The sequence below is a fragment of the Phalacrocorax carbo genome, chromosome 7 (assembly GCF_963921805.1).
Source record: "Phalacrocorax carbo chromosome 7, bPhaCar2.1, whole genome shotgun sequence".
NCBI lineage: Eukaryota > Metazoa > Chordata > Aves > Suliformes > Phalacrocoracidae > Phalacrocorax > Phalacrocorax carbo.
The window spans coordinates 49,757,163-49,779,970 of record NC_087519.1 but is presented as its reverse complement, the minus strand read 5'-3'; the positions used below and the strand labels follow the sequence as shown (position 1 = coordinate 49,779,970).

The following is a 22,808-nucleotide window of genomic DNA, read 5'->3' as shown; positions in this document are numbered from 1 at the left end:
TCACATATTACTTAAAATAATAAAGAAAGATTCCAAATAATTGTCGTTCAGTAGCCACTTGCATTGAGGTCACTATTAGTTTCCCTGGAACTGAACTTCAACTCAAAGTTTCAGACAGTCCCAAAATTCAGCCTACCACATTTTCACAGCAGGTCACAACCAGCTCCATGTAAAGGCAGCGTTCCTGTCCATTTGCCCTGCGGCCAGCACGGATGTACTCCTGCACAGCGGCAGAGGGAACGCCACTTTTAATAATGTTTGAAGAACAGGATTCATAGGCTAGAATAGAGGACTGATTAACTATAGCTCTTGCCTTTCCCCAAGCATAAGGGCTGGAATGACTAAGAGGAAGTAGAACAACATCGCCCCCTCACACCCACAAGCTCTGAACTATTCAGCTGATTACATATGCTTTCAGAAAAATTCAAAAGGGGCAAGCAGCCTCTGTATGCCAAGATATTTTGAGAGATACCATGTCAACAAACTCGAACCGAGTTCACAAAGTACCATGAATTTTGAAACAGTAAGAATTGGACTCAATGTAAGAAGGTGCCAAAAATTCAATTAAGGGTTCAATTCTAGTACATTGTGCATGCCAGACAGGTTGAAAAAAAGCGTTATAATTTCCTTGGGTTTTACCCCTTTACAGCCTGTGGGTTTTATAAAAAAACTCATTTATGGCTTTAAAAACCTACAGAATAAAACTGTGATATATTGCCTTAGTTCCTCAGCACACAGAGACTAAACTAAGATTAGTCGCCTTCAAGATTACTCTTGGCTACATGCAAGCTAAACACCAAAGCTGTGGGAAGCACAAACGAGAAAACTGCTGATTCCTTCTGATCAGTGTATAAAAGAAAAGCTTGGGGGTGGGGGGCGAAGCAAGAGAAGTAACAGGATTGATTACATTCTCTCCTGTAAAGAGCAGCATCTGCAGGAACAGACAGAAGTCTGGCAGAACAATTTTATAAGCAAGAGATGAATTTACTTAGGGAGCAAGCCCTGCTGGTCAGAGGAAAAAAAAACCACTGTCTATCCAGGTAGGAGCTCAGTGCCTCCTCCTTCCCCTCAAACCAAACCATAATTGTATCATGTTTGTGACAGATTAATTATCAAAGGCCAGACAAGTTTGGTGAAATTCAGCCACTGCTGCTTTGCCAGTTAGTAAACATGACAATTGCCAGAGGCACCTTTACTCTAGATGATTTCTTGTTGGCAATCTTACCACACAATACAACATCAAAGAGGGAGGGACTGCATAACTAGTAATAACAATTTAGAGAATCAACACAACTCTCTCTCCAAAAAGAAACCAGCGAGCACCAGTTGAGCAGAGGAGAGGCACTGAGCAGTGAAGATCATTAGCTGTTCACCAGGACCAGGCAGTGGTTGTCATGGCTACCCCAAGGATGTGCAAAGGAGGTACACAGCGGGGAAGAAGAGCTCCTGGACTGGTTTAGGCTTGCCTCGAGCATGCTGCCCTGCAACAACCCGGAATGTGGCTGCTACCACAAACCCCAAGACTCTCACAAATCCACTGGATCAGTTTGTACTGCAGAACAATATAAGAATCCTTTGTTTCCCCCCAACTCCTTCTGCTTTGTCCAGGAATCCCACCTTTCAGATTTTTATTTATTTAAAGATTGGGCAAAAACTGCATCTCCAGCTAGCATTACTGCTCTCACCCCCGGAACATTGTGGTTTTACCTCTAGAAAATCCCACAGAAGTAATGTGGCACTTCCTCGCATCAGCTGCTTACTTTGTTCGCTATCCTTTTTTCCCTCCCATTCATTCAGCCGCTCTATCCCTCCAGCATGAGGACCAACAGACAGCGTACTGTGAAACAAGGCTATAAACAGAGTTGTATTAACCTGAAAAATAATTTCTAACTAAAAATGGTTTCTTCCAACCTAAAAATAATTTCTTTTACATAACAAGTGAAAGCAGGCAGGTATACAGGGGACAGCAGTGCAAAGGCTAACTGCTGTAATCAAGTATCTAAATGGGAAATCTACATCCTACCAACTGCTCTTAGGGTCTAGTTACACAATCTACTAGGGTATGCTTACATCTGGAATTGAGATACAGGAGACCCTGCCTGAAAGTGACAGGAAGTAAATGAAAGTACCAGTTCTCAGAGAAACAGACATGCAATTCATGCAGTATTATTGTTTATAGCCAGCAGAATATACCCAAGGAAATGGGAGAATAATGACATGTCCATAAAACATTCTCAGTTACAGCTATCATGGACAGTGCAAGCAGTATGTGAAGGTTTCTGCAAAGTACTTAGGTTATTAGAAGTAGTTTGGCTATTGGAAGTGGTAACAGTCATGAAGTTTCACATGCCTCTTGATACCAGGCAGGCACATAAGCACTAGCTATGACATCTTACATTTAGCCCGCAAGTCAACTCCTGCGTATTAGGGTATGCATTTAGATTTTCTGTGTTGCAAAAACATGTTTATCCCTAAAAAATGCTTATCCTTAGCTTATGTGAGCATATGACCTTGTCAAACAGAGATTCTACAGACACATCTAGAATCATTAAGCTTGTTTGAATCTGGTAGTTTCAGAGATGTACAATGACATCCATATTTCAATCTGCACAAACAGTAGTAACAACATTATAGGATTTTATCTCCATCTGTCAATTATGGAGTCACTGCCTTCTGGAGCAGGAAACCTTGAGGTTAATGTCAGAGAGCAGCACAATAACAATAAATAATATATCAAATACTGGGGTATTTAAACCTCTAGTATATAGTGACTAGAGCAAAGAAGAGTCATTCTGTAAGAAGTGTTTGGACTGTACTAAAGCCTTGCCCCTCCACACACAGCAAGGCACGCCCCTCAGGATTCTTTATTTCTATTTTTTTAAATGACTGCATAACACCAGCAGCTTCTAGAACCCTGAAAGGAAAATGATACACTGAAAACTTTCATATTGGTAATTTCTACCATTAAAAGCCAAATGTTTTTAAACTTTCATGGAGCTTGGCACTGACTCACTAACCTGCTGAGGCAATTACGCAAGCCAAAGTTGTCTTAATTGAGCTTCCTCAAGCATAATCCCTCAGCTCCAATTAAAAAATAAAAAGAGATGCTGAGAAGCTATGTCCAAAATACTTAAATTTGAATAGCCTAAAGCAAACATCTAAATCCATGTCTAGACAATTAAGAAAAGGTGGTCTTATTTAAAAAACTACTACTATAAGGCCTGCAATTGTGAGGATCTGTATACAATGTCGCTATTTGTTTCTTCTGGCCAGAAGAAAAAAAAGAATTAGAAATTGTTTGGCAGAGTGCTTTTATTTGTGACAGCTACCACGTACCCTACAAACTAAAAGCTATAAATAAGAAAACACAAAAAACCTGAAGCTCTGTGAAGGAAGAAATCTGAAAGATTAGAGAATTTGGGGATTCAAAAGGCTCAGGACTGGGGGTGTGCACACAGCCCTTCCGAGAAAGTCAACAAAGCCTGAGCAGGGAGAACTTCAAGGCTAGAGATTGAAATAGAACATTGGATCTGCTTTCAATAGATCAAAGGGGGTAGGGTGGGGGGAAGGGGGTGTCTACCTGGCAAGTCCCATAGAAACAGCTTAATCAAGCACACACTGATTTTTTTTTTAATATATATTATATTTATGTTTCCTATGAGGGTTGTCAGTGCTGTACACCATTCTGAATGAGGTCACTCCCATGCACACTGGTTGTGGGTGAAGATTTGAACTCGATTCATTGTCGACAAGAGTAGAACTAGCTGAAAGAATCACTGTGTTTCATTTCAGAAGCATCAATTATGCCTGTTTTGGTATTAGACAGCTTTCTGTGTATACTATTTCATTAACAAATTAAAACTTAATATACCATCAAAACAGTGACAGGATCTCAACTTCTTTGTTCTACATTTTGCAGTAAGTTTAAAATTCAGGGCATCATCTTCTATTCAGAAGTGAAATGGCGGGATTTACCACAAGAACAGAGCAAGACACAAACGGAAAGGTCCACATAGGTGCCTGAAAGTTGCCTTACCTCAGAGCTAAGAGCCCAGCAGCAGGAACCTGCTCTCAGGACTGATTTTACTATGGAAGGAGGGACACAGCAGGGGAAGTTGGTCTTAGTCAGAGGCACTCAAGAATCAATTTTGATAAGTTCTACTTTTGGATTTTGTTTTTCTTTTTAATGTGTGGTGAGCTGACCCTGGCTGGACACCAGGTGCCCACCAAAGCTGCTCCATCACTCCCCTCCTCAGCTGGGCAGGGAAGAGAAAATATAACAAAAGGCTCATGGGTCAAGATAAGGACAGGGAGAGATCACTCAGCAGTTACCATCCCAGGCAGAACAGACGCAACTTGGGGAAACTGGCTTAACTTATTAACAATTGAATCAGAGTAGGGTAATGAGAAAATAAAAACCAAATCTTAAAACCCCTTCTCCACACCCCTCCCTTCCCCTCAGGCTCAACTTCACTCCCGATTTTCACCACCTCCTCCCCTCCAGCAGCACAGGGGGATGGGGAATGGGGGCTGGGGTCAGTTCATCACACCTTGTCTCTGCTGCTCCTTTCTCCTCAGGAGAAGGACTCCTCACACTCCTCCACGGCTCCAGAGTGGGGTCCCTCCCACGGGAGGCAGGCTCCATGAACTGCTCCAGCGTGGGTCCTTCCCACAGGCCGCAGTTCTTCACAAACTGCTCCAGTGTCATCCCTTCCCCGGGGTGCAGCCCTCCAGGAACAGGCTGCTCCAGCGCGGGTCCCCCACAGGGCCACAGGTCCTGCCAGCAAACCTGCTCCAGCGTGGGCTCCTCTCTCCACAGGGTCACAGGTCCTGCCAGGAGCCTGCTCTGATGTGGGCTTCCCAAAAGACCACAGCCTCCTTCGGGCACCCACCTGCTCTGGTGTGGGGTCCTCCACAGGCTGCAGGTGGATATCTGCTCCGCTGTTAACCTCCATGGGCTGCAGGGGCACAGCCTGCCTCACCATGGTCTTCCCCACAGGCTGCAGGGGAATCTGCTTCAGTGCCTAGAGCACCTCCTCCCCTCCTTCTTCCCTGTCTTTGGAGTCTGCAAGGTTGTTCCTCTCATCTTCTCACCCCTCTCTTTCTGGCTGCAGCTGTGCACTTCACCTCTTAACTGTTATCCCAGAGGCGCTACCACTGGCGCTGACGGGCTCGGCCTTGGCCAGCAGTGGATCTGTCTTGGAGCTGGCTGACATTGGCTCTGTTGTGCACAGAGGAAGCATCTAGCAGCTTCTCACACAAGCCACCCCTGTAGCCTGCCCCCTGGCCAAACCTTGCCACGCAGACCCAATACAGAATGAAAAGGTCAACATAGTACTCCACTCACAGTGCAGCCATCTAGGTAAGATGCCCCAAATGAGACAGTAGCATTATTTTTCCTTCCTCAGATTTCCTTAGGGTGGTTTGGGAAAGGAAGGGAAAGGAAGGGTGTGATCTCAGTCTGCTGTGGTCTTTTTCTATCGGAAGCAACAGAGATGGCACACTGCAATCGGTTTAGATACAAAAACAACTTCTTGCCTGCTCTTGCATGTACTGCAAATTCCCTTACTTACAATAAGTCACATTTCTGTTATTTTGCTGTGAAATTCAGTCAATCAGCAGGCTCCCAGAAGCAAGCTTCCAACTATAATTTAATTAAAAGGGCAGTAGCTAAGTTTCACCATATGCAACTGCCAGATGCAATCATTGCAGTCTAAGTCTAAAGGCGACGTTACTGCATGTACTGGAGCGTAGTTTTATAAGTGATGAAAGCTGTCACTTATGTCACAGACATTGCTGTAATGCGTTATGATATTACAGTTTCAGCAGAACCAAAAAATATTAATAATACATTTTGTGGAAGCATTTACAGCCAGTGAGTTTGGAATACAATGTTTCAAGTGCCATACACTTTTTCTTACAACTCCATATTTATGCATAAAGTCACTTGAGATATGTTACATTAGACTATATACTTTGCCTGGCATTGTACAAGCTCTTAGAGCCGATTTTCAACCTCGAAAATTTGGAGGACTGAGGGACACAGCTACTTATCTTCACTATTCAATGATTCATAGAAATAGGGAATACAGCATCAAAAGTACCTTAAAATTGTGGGTCTTTGGAGGAGTTTTGCTGAATGCATTTCAAAAGCCTACAAACCAACCCAGGAAATTTTTTAAAAGGTCTTCAACAAAATGCCATGAAGAATGATAGTCTCCAAGTCATCCCAAAATAACTAAATAGACAACGTATACATTAGCTGTGAAACAGTGTTTCAAAAACTCAAAGCAAAAGCTAATTCTTCAATACATCATTCAGCTTCCTTCACAAGACTTCAGAAGAAAAAAGATCAGGCTATGGATATACCTATGTCAAGAAGATGAAGACAGTTAATTAAAATGTCTCAGGGTTTCAGAAAAGAGGTCTATCACTGCATAAACTGAAAGCAAGTGTGACATACAAACCAGCTTGCTTTTCTACAAAACAATACTGGCTTCAGACTTTTGCAATCAACACTGGGCTCCACTTACATTTAGGTATTGTCACTATTGCCAGGAGAGTTATTATTCACTTATGTTAACACTATTTAGATCAGAATTAGTTTCTCAAAGAACAGTAAGATATACAGATTGCTTTAGAAAAAAAATCAGAGCCCCTAACCAATTAACCCTAGCATTAAAAGTAGATACTCTACCCTGATTAATTACAAATGGCAAGTCATAATTACAAGGATTGTTATTTATAATGCACAGATGTTGTTTCTGTAACACTTCTCAGCTTCGTAGTCCATTTCTGTACACAAGATGCGAGATCGCTGCAGCCACTGGTGAGCTTCCAGCCAGCTACAATTACTCTTAGAAGCAAGTGCATATATCAGGCAGACCGTCCTGACAGCCACAGTCCTGACCGCCAGCAACAGCCGGTATTACACGCTGGCTGACACCATCTCCAGAGCACAGCGGCATGCCAGCAGAGCTCCCCCTGCCACCCCGGCAGCCCTGGCACCTTCTGCGCTGGCAGCTGCTCTGGAGCCAGCCAGGGCCCCGTGCCCACAGAGGTGGCCAGGCCATTACCATCCAGCTAATAGAGCTGTCCTGGCACAGCAGGACAGGACCTGTGAGAGACTGTGTTTAAAATCAGTTGAAAGAGCTGTTTTGGCAAGTGTGCTGAGCCTGACCAACAGAGCCACAGCTGATACAAAAATCAAAATGAAAACAGCCTGTAAAGCTGGTCTTGGACAAAAGCCCCAGAGACGAAAGGACAAGCAAGAAGAGTCACTCAGAGGGTGTTTACTTCTGAACTAGCAAAATGGAGTCAATGAACAAGTACATTTCATCAAAATCAGTAATACTGAGAGAAAAAATTTCACACTACTATGTAACCTTCACCACCTCAAATATTTATCTAAGATAACTGCGTAAGATCTGTTACAAAATAAAGACTCTTTCTAAAAACTACAGAATAATCTGGATGAAAAATTCAGCTACTAGCAGGATGTTTCACTGTATTTCATACAGTGGAAAACTCCAAACAATGCATATGATAAGAATTTCTTTTTGATGTGAAGGATGCTGATCACTGATCTTCCCGAAGGAATGGGAAGCATGGAAAGACCACGAGAAAATAAAATTAAACTTCTCCTTTCTCCTGCCCTAAGGCCAATTGCAATTGTTGCCTCTCAGGCTTCAGCATCATTGCTATCTGCTCTGCTAGTAGTTTTCACATACTTTCAAATATTTTCATTTGTCTGTCTAATCTCCATGATTTCTTCAACTCCAGAACTTCAATTTTATATTGTTTCCACTTGAGAGCAGGTCTGTAAATATTGAAAAAAAAAAGGAAGCAACCCAGGCAATTACAGACATGATTACAGACACCAACACGGGCAATGGAACAACTCACACAGCATCTGGACAGGAGGAAAAAATCAGCTAGCATGGCAAAGTGGACAGAATTGCCACTAAAATCCTCATTTTTCCCACATCACCATTCAAGTCCTTTCTCCCTCTTGCTTATTCATAAACATCCATGAACTTACTGGCTTAAGAAAAGAAAAACCAAAAGGAAACAGTAGTAGCCTCATACTGTTCAAACTGGGTGAGCTGGCAGGGTACGAAGAGGCAAATCCAGTGTCCCACATGTTACTGAAATTGTTCAGAGAGAACATCTGGAAGAGCAGCAGTTTCAAGGAACAAATGGGATAGTTGGAAACGGAAAGAGAAAGACAGAGGGGAAAAACACCCAATCCCTGCTGTGCAGGTATCTTATCCACAACAGAAGATATGCGTCATCCAAAGAAATACAGCTTCTTCAGTTAGAGGCAAAAAACGAGGCTTATTTTACTGGTGTCAGGGGGAGAAAATATTCACGTTTTTGTTCTAACAGTTTTGTTTATTCTGGCCTTGGAGACCTATGGCTGTTGATACATCCCTCTTGGCTCACCACGGACAGAACAGCTCAGTTTAGAGTCCAGTATTCAAGCTGCGTCTGGAAGGTGGAATCTGGCCCTGAAGCGCACTTCTGCGGATCACTCTTCAAGCCTCATTGGTTTGAGTTTATGGGAACTGATGCTGTTCCAAGTATCCTCTCAGTGATGAGCCATTTAAACAACACATGCAGGGAGCTGAATTTGTCTTAATCTTGCTTATTCTCCCACACAGAGAAGTTTGTATCATGCTAGATCTGATTCTAAATGCTAAAGCAATTCACATGAACAAGAGCAATTCACAAAGTACTGAAGAAATAGTCCACTTTTGTTGCTCACTGGCTCACATCTACACAATCTCCCTGTGGCTATATAAACACAGTCATGGTATGTTTTACAGAGGGTGTTTGGGGTTTAGTTGGTTGTTTTGGGTTTTTTATGGGTTTGGTTTTGGGGTTTTTAAGATTTTTAAATGTGTTTTTGTAATTCGAAAACTGCAATACCTTACAGAAGGTAATCAAATTATTTCTAACACCCAGAATGAAAAATGAGAATTGAAACCTCATTATCTCCCCCTCCCCAAAGCAGACTACCTGTTTTCCAGCAAGTCTTACGTGTGTCCTCTAGGATTTCCTATGGTGAGTTAATATAAACTCTACCTTTTGTTAGAGAGACTTTAATACTACTCCCATTTTTTTTATTACATGCTATGATTCATGCGCGTCTAATATTTTACATTGGTGGGTAATATACACATTCTTATTAAAAATTAGGTTAATCTTTTTAACTAGCGTGGCTTTGAAAACTAAATAGGCTAAGCTGAATTCTTGTGCTGCTTATAAGATCCCAATTTTCAGGCTTTCCCCAGGTTACCCGATCGTTACGTCTACATTAAGTCATTAAATGGGCACAGTGGACAGCTGTACCTCAAAGCAAGGAGTTTAGACCTAGTCTTTGCCAACCAGCTCCATTAACACAGCCACAGCAGAAAAGATGTTTTAATTTTCAATCAATATATCTCAGCAGTAAACTCATTAGCCAATAATCAACCAGAATGCATTGCCTCATACAGACCTCCCGGAGCTAGTGCAGCTGTATGCAAAGTGTTGCCCAAAGCATGCATGTTTTTTGAGTTATTCACCACAGAACAGTTCTTCTATTGGATCCAAATACACACCAATGTGTAAATAGGCAAAAGCTCATCTCTAATAGCATGAAGAATCTGTTAATCCTTGAAGAAACACACATAGATCAACTGTACACCTTGTGACAGCTAGATTCTATACTTCAGCCACCTCTGTCTCATCACCAGATAAACTTTATCATTGTGATACGTAAGATACTGTTTAAAGTTATGGCTAGCCCATCTCTTAGAGGGAGAAAAGCAGGCATGGTGGTAGAATTTAGAGGGGTAACATTACTTAGGGTATGAAATTATCTACCTAATGTTCTTAAGTTTTTCTTCTTTGTGCAAAGGCACCCAAGGCAGAAGATAAAAAGCCTTTAAGTAAAGAACAATCCTCAAAGATCTTTTGTTTTAAGTAGTAAACTGCCTGTCTACAGGGGACAACAGCTCAACTGTATCGGGTGTCCAATCCTGTTTGATGCTCAATGGCATGGATTTCTGCACAGCTTAAAGAGCAAACAGTGATCAGCTGAGACATCAGCTTTGTGCTTGTTTTCATAAAAATATAGGGAAGCCAATTGCAGCAGACATCAAACCTTAAACAGAACACATATTTTTAATAGCTCCCAAAGTCTGCAGTAACTGAGCCTATTAATAATAATGGAATAAAAGTTCACTGTACATCTTTTCCCCAAAGCTAAATTAGGAAGCTAGACTTAAAACAATCCAGTCTTCATTGCCTATAGAGTTGTAATATTTGCATGCTTACTGCAGCTACCAAACAGAATAATAATGATGTCAAACATGACCACACACTTGCCTAGGTAAGACTTAAATTTATGTCTCTGTGTAGCCAAAAATTAATAGCCTAACATTTGTTTTCCCATGATTCACAGAGTTTCAGAAATTGTTACAATGTACTAGGAGGAGCAACAAAAGGCTGAGTAAAATAATGTATTAAGAAAACTCAGTGCAGCAGGACTTGAAAACACACTTAACCACAGGTGTAATTACAAGCCTGAATGGCCACAGTTGATCCCTAACCTCAAACACTGCTTACATTCCCATTCAGCAAGCCTGCATTAAGAAAAAAGATCTTTACTACAGTCTTATTAAACAAACATTTCCTTGTAATTGTTTTAAAGGTTCTACTAGTTTAACCTGTTTATATAGAAAGAGCCAGACCATGACGTTACCAAATTAGAGCACTAACTACCTCCAAGTCCTCACGTTACTCAGATTTTCATAGGTCTCAGCACTGTCTTTTTGCGGAATTGGTTCAGGAAGAGAAAAGCAACCATATTCACCTGCTGACATCGGCAACACACCACTCCCTCTAACGATTGCTGAGATTACTTTATCCAGCAACGCATACTAGAATTTTTTCCCTGTAATGTCCTGATCAAACCGCGGATGTCTCAGATACGGTATTTCATTTATGATATTGCTAATTAATTGTCAACGAGGTCAAGCTGGTTACTATGAAATAAAAGCTTATATTCTCAAGCAGTGTCTTTCAAAGACCAGAGGTACTTTTTATGTCTAAGTAATTTTCCAAGCTTGACTGACACCAGTCTAGCTATGAATTCTTTAAGGCAGGTGCTTATATTTTAATTGGACTACCAACGATGCCAGCTGAGGTAGCCAAGTATGAAAGTAATGTGGATTTAAAAGCTCAAATTTAGCCAGTTTAGGGAAATGTAATTCCGGCCTCCATCTTTGATATCAATCATGGAAGCAGATAAAATAAAAATAATTAAAATATTCTTCTGATTCTGTGCACATAGTGGATGGGAAAAGTGTCTCAAACTGTGTAACAAAACGTCAGGCTGGACTTCAGCAATAGCATTTTGCTGGCAAGGAATGAAGCTCTGGAACAGGTTGCCTGGGGAAGTCTCTAGATCTACCTGTATCCGCTAGATCCCCTTGAGAAGGTTAGACAAGCATGTCTGGAGCCAGCTGACCATGACTTGAGAAAGTAGATGAACTAGAAGAGTGAGTTTCAAAGTTCTTTGTACACAGCATAAATTTTCTCCATCGTCCAGGTTCCGAAAAAGATACATACACATATACATCTTCACCCATATACATTCTATGGCCCCATTTTAAGAATCATAAAACCATGCGTCTCTTCAACACTGAAATAGTGCTGAGAAGGACTTTATCTACCTAACGAGTAATGATATCACATGGAAGATGCATGAGAGGGAAAGCAAGAGAAAGACTATATAAACCTGCTCCTGATCTATGTTCTACACAAAATGAAACAACTGCAAAGGGAAAACCAAGAAAGGTCCAGCTCAAAATATCTTTGAATTCAATGATTTGGGAACTCCTTGGCAAACAGGCAAGTAAGGTTCAAATCCCTGTTCTGCATCAGGTTGGAAACACAGAAGTAGTCACCGTTTTGTGAGTTTTATGGCTGGCACATAAACCACATTAGGAAGCAAGTTCTGTTCACTACGCATCTTTGCTTTTATTTAAAAGGTCTGAAAAATTGCAGAGTTTTTCTCTTGGCTTGAACTAATATTACAAAAACATTTTGGAAAATTTTGCCTGTTTAGCCTCTCGGTCCATAGTGGGGGGGGGGGGGGGGAAATGTTAGTTACACAGCCCAAATATGCATTTAATGTCCCAGAGCCAAGTCACTGTATGTCCACAGGAAGCATTAACAGGATACATGCCACTTGGTAAAAGTTGTGATGACCATTTTTCAATAACTGAAGCTATCAGCAATATCATACTTCTCTATGCCTTATGAAATTGAGCCAAAATGGCAAAGCCTACTTAAATTTAGCTCAAATGCCAGTTTATTGTGAACGTGTTCTCCTTTTGTTCCTATATATAGTGTCAAAATTCAGGGCTGGATTTCTGACAGTGCAGCACACTCACCAGGGCTCAGGTGAGAGCAAACAGGAAGAGCCAAACACATGAGATAACAAGCCTCTATTTTGGTGCCTAACTGGGAAGTAAATATTCCAGGGTAGAACCAAAACAAAACAAAAAAAGAACACTAAAAATCCATACACCTGGTTGTTTTCAGAATTGTTATACCTTAAAGACTGTATGTAGAACTTTGCATTTCATACTGAACACACGGGTAGTATTTAAGAAGTTTGCTCTACGAAATAGAAACATCACAGCACTATGTACATATAGGCCAAGACCCATTAAAGTCAATGGCAAGACTTGAATTCTGTCATATTTTGCATATATGAAATCTGTGTGTATGCATTAAAAACCTTACATAAAAATAATTTTATGAACTTATGAAATGATAAATGTTAAGTCTCTTTGAGGAAAAGTCCATAACCTTCCTGAAACTGCAATACAATGTGCAAGGTTGAAATGAAGACAAACAAATTGGCTGCTGATACAGGAGGAATTTAGAGATAGAATAGACATTTTTAAGTGTAAGAGACTGGCAATAGAAGAAAAAAACGCTGAAACTACCTTCATCTGAGCAATACAAAAACCGTTGCCACTCGGTGCTTTTACCTCAGCTACCTGATGCCTTTGTTACAGGTTATTGATATTCCGCTTCTGAAATACCACCAAGCTGTCAGCTCCCACTCAAATACTAGCCTAAAAGCACCTTTCTTGTTTTGAAGACAGACAAAATAATCATAAATTCGTATGTATCACTGTAGACTAGCAAACCCTAATATTTCAATTACGAGTGAAAGTGAAGAGATTCCTACAAAGAAAACAAAATTGTTAACTTTTCTTGCCATACAGACATGAATGCTACAGTATAATTTAGCATATAAGCAAACTTCATGAATTGTATGCTAAATTACCTTTAAGTGTAAGTCTTCAACAAACTATACAAGTCATCAGCCTTTGATATAGAACATGCTATTAACTCATAAGGCAACCATTTCTAACATATCAGAATACAAGAAGGTCTAAATAATCAACCTAAACAGCCCGTATAGGTGCTTGCAATCCCTGTATGCATCACAAGATACAACAGTGTCACAATTTCTGACAGGCGTTTTTATCATGTAAAGGCCACTGCTAATATCACTATGCCAGGCCTCTTTAGTAGAAACTTCCAAAACTTGAAGTGGTTCAGCCAGTATATGCACACAAGATTAGCCCAAAGTTAACCTTACAATTTTAATAGAATTTAAGAATAAAAATATTCAGATTTTTTACTCAAAACCAAGATCACTATGCTCCCACAGAAACAGTTAATCTCAGATGAACCTGAGTGAACGCTACTCAGGCCTGGAAATATTCTAAAACAAATTAATAAAAAAAAGTACCAACAAGAAAAATAAGTGATTTTCCTAAGCATTTCCATAGCTTGCATAAAGACATCAATTACCATAGCTTGTCTTCTAAATTAATGATTCGGAGTGATGGATTATTCATGCAAGTTGGCCAGCTGAACGTTACACTTTGACTCTGGGGAAAAAGTATAGCATGTCTTAATTAACTGTACTTTGTATAAGCCAGAAGACAGTCAGAAAAATTTTATTTCTCTAGTCAACCAGGTGAAATGTAAGAAAATAAAAGTAGTGGCAATTTAAGTATTAAAATCTTCAGTGGTCTCCATAATCCGTATTTAAAATGAACTAGGAAGAGCACATTGCCTCAAGCGAGCTCTGTAAAGTAGTTCCAAATTACTGTTTTGTTGAATGAACTGACTTCAAATCTATTCCATTTAAGCATGAAAAAGGTTGGAAGTTTCATGTTAATATGCTGTTTCCTGTCATATGCACAGCCTTGGAAGACTCCAGCAATGGCACAATCTCTTGTTTCAAAAGGATATCAAGTATTTTCATAGCCTTGACTGAAATTCAACTCAACACTGAATTTTTCTGTGAGTGAATGATACATAATTATCTGAAATATTTTCTAAATGAACGCTGGATTCTAACGGCCTCCTTGAACGTACGTAACAGTTACGTGGTGTGTAAGTCTACTGATGATATTTGTTACTTTGATCAGGACAGTGCAAAATACATCTACATTTCAAACAACATCTAGGATTTGCAATTGTTAGCTTTCAAAGTGTTATTCAATCATTGTATTGAAGATTTACAAAATAAGAATGGGAAATTTATTATAAATGTTACAATTTATCCTTAGATTAAGCAATATGAATGATCTAATATCTCTCAAAATCTATACCAAGCTGCTCTAGGACAGCGAAGACCTCCATGCCTGATGAATTATATAACCATCTAGTTGCTTACATGGCTTATACACAATATATTAAGGTTGTTAAAAGTATTGGTTTCATTCAAATAGACCTTTACCTTTTAATGAACTAATACCCAGATGCCTTACACTCATTACTGGATTTTATGAGTAAGAAGAGTCTTTTCATTTTACATTGGAGGAGTGCAGATTAAATATAGATTAAATTACTTGTCCACTACCAAAGGATCTGAAGCCAAGAAAGCTTTTTTTCCTTCTTCCTTTAAAACTATCCTATCCATTGGTCCTACCCTCTCTCTCAGTTCCCAGGACAATCATAGAGCCTTTGAAAGCAAAAAATTTCATTTTGTCCTTGCTCTCTTGGTACTTCAACAAGATTTCTGGGGATTCTTCTAAAGCCCTACAATTCTTAAGGAATTAATAATAACTCAAAGATAGGATAGTTACTTAGATAAGGATTAGGAAAGAATGGTGAATATCAATTCAGTTAGTCTCTACCAATCCTGAAGTGACAAGTAGTGGGACCACAGATTATCATACATCTGCCTCCACAGGCCTTTCACTACAGGTAAAGACGATATACCCTATTAGACCAGCTCCCTGTAACAATTCTTGAATGCAGATTTGAATTGATGTTGCTTTCTTTTTCTTCCACATACAAGATATGCTAGTGTTCTCAGTGAGAAACATGCTTCCATCACTTCAAGAATTTATTTCACTGTGACTGAGTGGAAGCTTGTCCTCTTGAAGCTAAAGGGTATTTTGTTGTCACGTCATATGTGAAGACCTGGTATCAGTTATGTCAAATTCACAAGCGTACTGTGTTTTGATATTGTATGTATCTTTTCCTCCCTCACATTTGTATATAAAAAATTACCAGTGGCACTTTTTTGCTTCACGCATATCATCCCCTCAGAATAAATCTACTTACAGTCAATTTGTTCCTTATTCACTTTCATGGATATCTTCTCTATATGCCCTGCTGCTCCATATCCCCTATAATTAGACATTTCTGCTTGCTTGTTTTTCTGATATTTGTTTTTCTTGGTATCTCCTCATAGATCTAATATCCTGCTTTCTTTAGTATTTCAACACATGCACAGTAGGGAGAGCAGATGGAAACTGCCAGCTACAGATGATGCCAAGTACAAGCGGAGACTCCAAAACCTCTAAAATCCACATGGGTTTTTGTGCTACCATGACATCTCCTATGCCTCAGCGATGCTGGGGAAGACTAATCAAAGGCACCCTCCTACAGGAAATTGAGAACAAGCATGGCTGTGGCAAGCAGTGACCATGCAGGTGACTATGAGGTAAGGAGCTGCACTCAGGCACGCATGGCACATGAGACTTCAGAACCTGTCCACAGGAAGAAGGATGAGAACACTTACAGATACAAAGCACCACAAACATTGTTTCAGGCTGCTTAGTCCCATCAGGCATCATCCTTCTATTAAGAATGTTACCTCATGTCATGCTGAATTCCCAATAGGTATTTAGAGATGCTCTTTACACGCCTGAGTTTGTCTAATGAGGGGCAAGGGGAAACATGGAAATAAGTTATTCATCAGCCATTCTCTTGTCTCTGGTTTCAAATAAAAAAAATCTTTTTAAAGCAGCCAGTTTACATGGGGGTGGGATATTTCACAGACCACTGTCATCTTCTGTTTGAACTAGTAGGACTAGAACTACTCCTGCTTACTCTAAGAAGAAAGCCACAGCCAGTACTCCTCACAGTTCCACTTCCTTGTGATGGCACTTTCAGATGGCAGAAGTAAGGAGGCAGGCAATGCCCCTCAGAAATTAAAAGCAGAGGTCTGTATACACACCCTGCAGGAGCACAGAGCACCACAGGCATAGCAGAGGAAACATTAGAGCACACAGAGGGAGATCTCTACGGTTAGGCCTAGGCGCAGAGGGAGACTGGTAAAACAGACAAGCAGATGAAGAGGGAAGGCCAAGTTCTGACACAGAAGAATTACCTAAGGCAAAGGCAAAGCATCCCTTCCAGACTTTCACTACTACCAGTTAGGGACAATGCTAATCCCTATCCTGTGATACTTACGTCAACATTATTGCAGGCTGAAAGTGAGATCATAGCAACCAAAGACCAAAACAGTGTTGAATTAAAAGGGTCCAGCTCTGCATCTCTTATGTCTGCACTGTAATCACTAGCTGGTTGTTCTTTTCAACACCTTGCTTGACTTCTCTTTAGAGATCCTCAGGCACTGCTGTCCTCTTCTTCCCAGCTCCTCAGTTTGCAGACCTCCACTAATAGCTTCTTTGGATAGAGAGAACTGGGAGAACGGATGTGTTCATGAATTCTGTGACTGGACTAATCACAGCCAGTCACAGGACAAGACGACAAGAAGGTCCATAGCACATGTAGTTGTGAAACAAGATGTTATTTTTCACAGCATACCACAGAGGTATAGCAGGCACATTAAGCATTAAACTGAAAATCTCTTCTGCCATCTTCAACTCAAACATCAGCATTGTCAAATGTTACCTGAACCTTTATTTTGGAAGTGTGCAGTCAGCTTTGTTGTTTTTTTTTAAAAGTTTTTTTTAAAAAAAAGTAATAAAAAGACACCTGCTGCCTGTAACATTACTGTGAATAAACAACATTACTTTAATAAAGGTTTTTATTCTCCATATGTAAGTGCACATGCTTTTAAAGACAAAACAGAATTACTATAGTGTTTCAAAAGTCCCTATCCAGTTTAATAGGAGACTAGTTTAGTCCTCTTTAGTACTTGTACGAATCATTAGACAACTTTCAACTCCCACTGATTACTTTGTTTTTGGCAGACATTACTGTTTCCTCCCCCTGCTTTTTTGAATAAACCTGAAATTAACAAGTCAATAAACTGACATATTTACAGTAAAAATAACTTGGCTTCCCTCTCTTCTTCCTCCCACTTCTCAGGTTTCTCTTTGCAGATGAAAAGGTTATCCTTCACCTACAAGCTTTACGTACACTTACAGCAATTTGGGTAGGGACCTTTCCTTTACACCAGTAGGACCTCAAGCTGAAGACCCGATATTACAGTAGATTGTTTGTGTTGTCTCAGGTTTTGATTAATAGCTTTAAATAGTTTAGAAACTAGAGCAAATGCTTTCTTTTGAAAAAAAAAAAAAGATATCCAAGAAAGAAAACATGTGTTGCTTCAGTGAACTCAAATTGCTCTGTGAAGTACACCATTGTTAAATGCTCCAAGAACTGCTTTAATTTAAATGTGGAAGGAAAAGCATTTGAAAAGGGCAGTTTTAGTGTACCAATTAAAAAAGATGTCGTAAACTTACATAACTTACATGTACGGGGAAAACTGGGGCAGTGAAGATTACCTCAAACATAGAAACGGTGACTGGAAAACAACTTCCTGTTACCCTGTCAAGGAAGGAGACAATCTCCGGTAGCTAGGTGATCATGAGGAGTTCAGACAGGCTGCCTTTAGCAAAGGTACCCATGCTCCTAACATTACCCTGACATGCCAAGGTCAGTTAAAGAAATAGTGTTGAAAAGTAGATGTCCAAGTTCTCCAGCTTACCCCAAACTTCTACAAGGAGAATCAAGGGCTGCAATGGCATCGCTGCTCAAAAAGCTCCAGACACAAAATGCAAATGTTTGGGCATATTATCTTATTGCAAAGGTAATCAAATCTTTTGCTTTCCTGTGCTGTCTGAGCAAGATTCCCAGAATTCAGTCAGCATTTCAAAAGCAAAACAAAGCCTTAAATATGTTGTTCAAAGAAGTCAGAAAGGAAATGATAGTTCTCTCTTCTCAGATGAGGAAGTCCCCCAAACATGCTGTGCATACAGAAACATGGATGATAAAAATAGATTAAAACAGAAGAGCACAGGAGCTGAAATTCTTCCAAAGTTCAGAGAGATCATTCCTAACTAACTTGGTGTTGTATATTTAAGAAATCCCACTGCACACATGGCACAGTTTCAGCTTCAATTCTGACAGAATTGATCTTTCTAGAGGAAGCCAATTGCCCACTGGCCCCATCAGATCATCGGGGGTTAGAATTGTCAGACATACAGAGCAGATTAGAAATAGTTTACATTATCAAGCAATTATTCGTTTGGATGTAACGGTAATAGTGAAAGACTGCAGGGCTCAAGAACATAAATAAGTGGACAGATGCCTTCCAATTAACAGGCTAGCTATTTAGATAAAACTGAATACAACCACATCGTTTACCTTTCTTCTTCTAGACAGAATGTTACTTATCATTATTGATTCTTCCTGAAAGAATAGTCTCAGGGTCTGAAAAAATAAATATTACGATAATTCTTGAGAAATAAACACTCAACTAAGCCAAAAATCCTTTACAACATAGGAGGTCAAATCTCATTCCACCCAGAAGCCAGACACATATTTAACTCATTAGCTTGTATCAATATGAATTTTTCTCTTTTCCCATCTCATAGCGACAGCTGCTTTGCAGTGACTCTCAAACACCAAAAAGGAAGCGGATAACGCACGCAGCTTTTATCACATTAGCCACAGTCTGCAGGTTTCATAATCATTAGCTTTGAAGTATATTAAACAAAGCAGAACATGACCTTACAGTTGATACTTTAATCACACCACATAAGAACAATTCTTTACCATACATACTTTATTAAGGCCACCAAACAAGATGCTATTCAGAACCAGTCAAAAAACCACAGACAGGCAGAAAAGCACGCTACTGTTGCACAGCTGAGCGCAGCCAGGCAGCAACCACACGGCAGGGAGGGTTCGCTGCTTTTAAATGCGGAGTCATCGGACAACTTCCGACACGTACCTCTGATTTTGGCCAGGCTGAGGGATCAACAAGCAGCAGAATGTGCATAAGACTAATAGAAAAAAAGAAATTGGAGCTTTTAGTTTTAAAATAACACAGTGTAGCGTAGCTTCACTCATTAGCAAAACACAGATTGTCTTATCTACATTTACGTTTAGTACAATATGTAATTACCTTTTTAGAAATAGATTTTTGTGGAGGGAAAATGAAAAAAGACAATATGGCATTCTTTCAGTGAAGTCGGGAAATCGAAGATATTTCATACAGGCATTCATCCTATTTATATTCTCACAGACTTTCTCCACATAAACCCCTTCCTAATGACTGTCATAAGCTATTTACACTATAACAGAAGATATATTCCTAATACGATTGATGGAGTTTACTTACATCCCTGTCATTTTGTACTGCTTTAAATACAAAATACAGAGGGAAATAAGTCCAAAACTTTACCCTTATTTTGTTTGTCTTGAAGTGGACAGCTTCGGTATCTCCAGCACAATTTCTCAAAGAAATTTAAAGAAAACGTGTTGTTCCATCAAGAACATCAGAATCATTCACTATTCAGAAAATATTTCTTTTCCTTCTGTAGGAATGCACGTTACATTATTTCTACCCCAAGTTCTGCTAACCTTTTGTCATCCAGTTCACAAGACCAGCAGCACTCAAAAGACACTAATTAAAACAAAAATTTTTTAAAAGATATTTCCAAATTTAACTACTCTGACCTTTCATGTAGTTCAGGAAAAATACAAAGTCATCACTAATCGCAGTTGACTGTATGGACATCTTTCCCTATCATCGGCCCATTATACTGACATGTAACCAGAGATACCAACTATATCAGAGATATGCAAGTGTACATAAAATAAAGAAAATCAGGCCTTAACTTTTAAAGCCACGTTTACACACCAAATTTTAACATTATTTTGAACACACAACATAATGAAGATGAGGACAGCCTAAAGGCTGAGTATAGGACAGATGCACCCTATATTTATGAAGACATAATAACGTACTGGCGACACAGAACATGGACTGTCAGAAATAATTTTTAAAAGCGTTCAGCCATGACAAAAGTGTCTTCATGGATGATGAGCAACTAACACACTAATTTGAGATTTTGAGAAAAAAAAACATCAGATATGTTAGTTGAAAAGGACTTTAAAGTGCTGAGAGTAGCTAGATCTTGATGTGAAGAATCCTACCAGTACTAACTCCTCTCCACTTCTACATTTTGTGATACATAAGATTATAAATTGAATTAAACTACGCATAAACATGACACATCTATGGAATAAATTTCAAGAGTTATCACAACAACGTAGTGTTCACAGGCACACGCTCCCAGAACTCCACTAGGCTACGTATGAACAGATACCCATTCTTCCATATGAGAGGAAAAGATGGGAGGAGGTAGCAAGAGAGCTGAGTTTTAAGAACAAGCACAGAAACATACCACACCAGTCACCTGGCAGCTCAGAAATGCATTAATCTCAGCCCATTTTTGGAAATCACCTTGAGCTGGCAGCACTGCAGCTAAGGCATTCAGTAGGCCAACAGACACACAGAATATTGTGTGCCTTCTACAACAAATGTGAAAGTAGATGAGTGACAACATCAATACTTTCACACACGTATGAACAAATCACTCAATCTCAAACTCAACAATGTGAGCACATAAGACAGTCAAGTCTTGTGGAGATAAATTTTGGAACTCATGACTGCATTTAACAGCAAACTTAAGCCTTCACCTTGCATTACCTTTTAAGTTGCCCTATGTAATTCTGTAGGTAACTCACACCTTAAAAAGCCAACCACCATTCCTCCTCCCTCCCCTCCCTTGACAATTACTCCTCATCACACTCAATCAAGCCACAACAATACTGAAAAACACAATGGACATAAAAATATGAAAGTATGAATCTGGTCCAAGACCTCACTGCTTAAAACAAAAAAAAATCAAAACCAGAAAAGTGTCACAAAATTGATGGAGGGAGATAGCAGATTCTATCTTAAGTATCAGCACCAGTAAGACTGCAGCTTTGCAGCTGTACCTTAAAACATACCAATTTCACTGTAAGGATAAAATACCATAGACATGCATTCGGTTCAATCCATGCTGTGGCATTTTGGTAAACATCTCTCACCTATGCGGAACACCATTTTCTATCAGACTAAAGTACTGATCACATCAAAAATGATAAGCCATGAACTGGTGAATCAGAGAGAGGAGTGATTAATAATACACAATTCATACACACCAGGCAAGTTTTAAGTAGTTGTTTAATACCGAGATGTATGGAATATTTGATCATACATAGAGCTAATTAAACAAATTGGTTTTTAGAACAGAAAATTCTGCACACAAATACAAGGATCCAGGTGCTTTTTTCTCCTTCCAGTTTTCTCGCTCACCTACTTGAAGGTGATGAGGACAGGTAACACCCATGGATATGGGCACACGATCCGTCTGTTCCCAGACGGACATCAAAGTCTTCCCACTTTGCCATCTCAGCACTGCAAGAAGTTACAGCCAACGCTTGACAGCGTAATAATTTACCTATTCTTTCACCTGTTTGCATCGGAGCTCATGTGTCTCATTAGTATTTGGTAACACTAATCGGTATTTAAAAAAAAAACAGAAGGCAAGCTTTCATACGGGTGCATTACAAATGCAGGAACAAATCCAAAACTGAGCAGCACTTCAACAATAGAGTTAATTTTAAATATCAGGTAAAAATTTAAGTCTTAAAGCTTTCCAGTAACACAATTACCGCGACAAACAACGCACAAGAGTGCTTCTTTTTTTTTTTTAACAGCCAAAGCACTCGATATACACGTAGGAGTTGCTCAGTGCAGAGCACTGACCAGACGGACAGCACAAGCGTGCCACACACCAGAGAAGCCCCTCAGAAAAGGGGTTTCAGTAGCCCAGCTCCGGGTAGGTGCCGACCAGAAAAGCCACCCTAACCTACAGGACGTCACCTCCTCCGGCTCGGACAGCTCGTTAAGAACTCCTGCTGCAGCATTTACCACAGCATTAACTTGAAAACAAAGTGCTGGCGGTGAAGCGCGGCGGCCGGAGGGGGGCTGAGGGCGGCGGCGGGAGCGGTTCCCCCCCACGGCGGCCGGCGGGCGGGGAGACAAAGGCTGCCCGAGCCCGTGAGGGGGTCCGGGGTTTGCTTTCCGCCCCTCCCTCAAGTTCTCCCGCCGCAGGGGGAAGCGCCCCGTCCCCAAACGCCTCCTCTCGCCGCCGCGGCAGCCGCAGCCTCTCTCCCTC

At 40.2% G+C, this 22,808-nt stretch overlaps 1 protein-coding gene across 2 annotated transcripts in view; it reads right to left on the bottom strand.

Moving 5' to 3' along the window:
* SERPINI1 (serpin family I member 1) overlaps positions 1-22,808 on the bottom strand; it is a 54,529-nt gene that overhangs the window by 31,412 nt on the left and 309 nt on the right. Inside the window, exon 2 of one of the 2 annotated variants that reach the window (XM_064457937.1) lies at positions 19,526-19,577. The exons of the other annotated variant lie outside the window; for it this stretch is intronic. The gene's annotated coding sequence lies outside the window, so the exon portion shown is untranslated. The remainder of the gene's footprint in view (positions 1-19,525; positions 19,578-22,808) is intronic. 2 annotated transcript variants of the gene reach the window in all.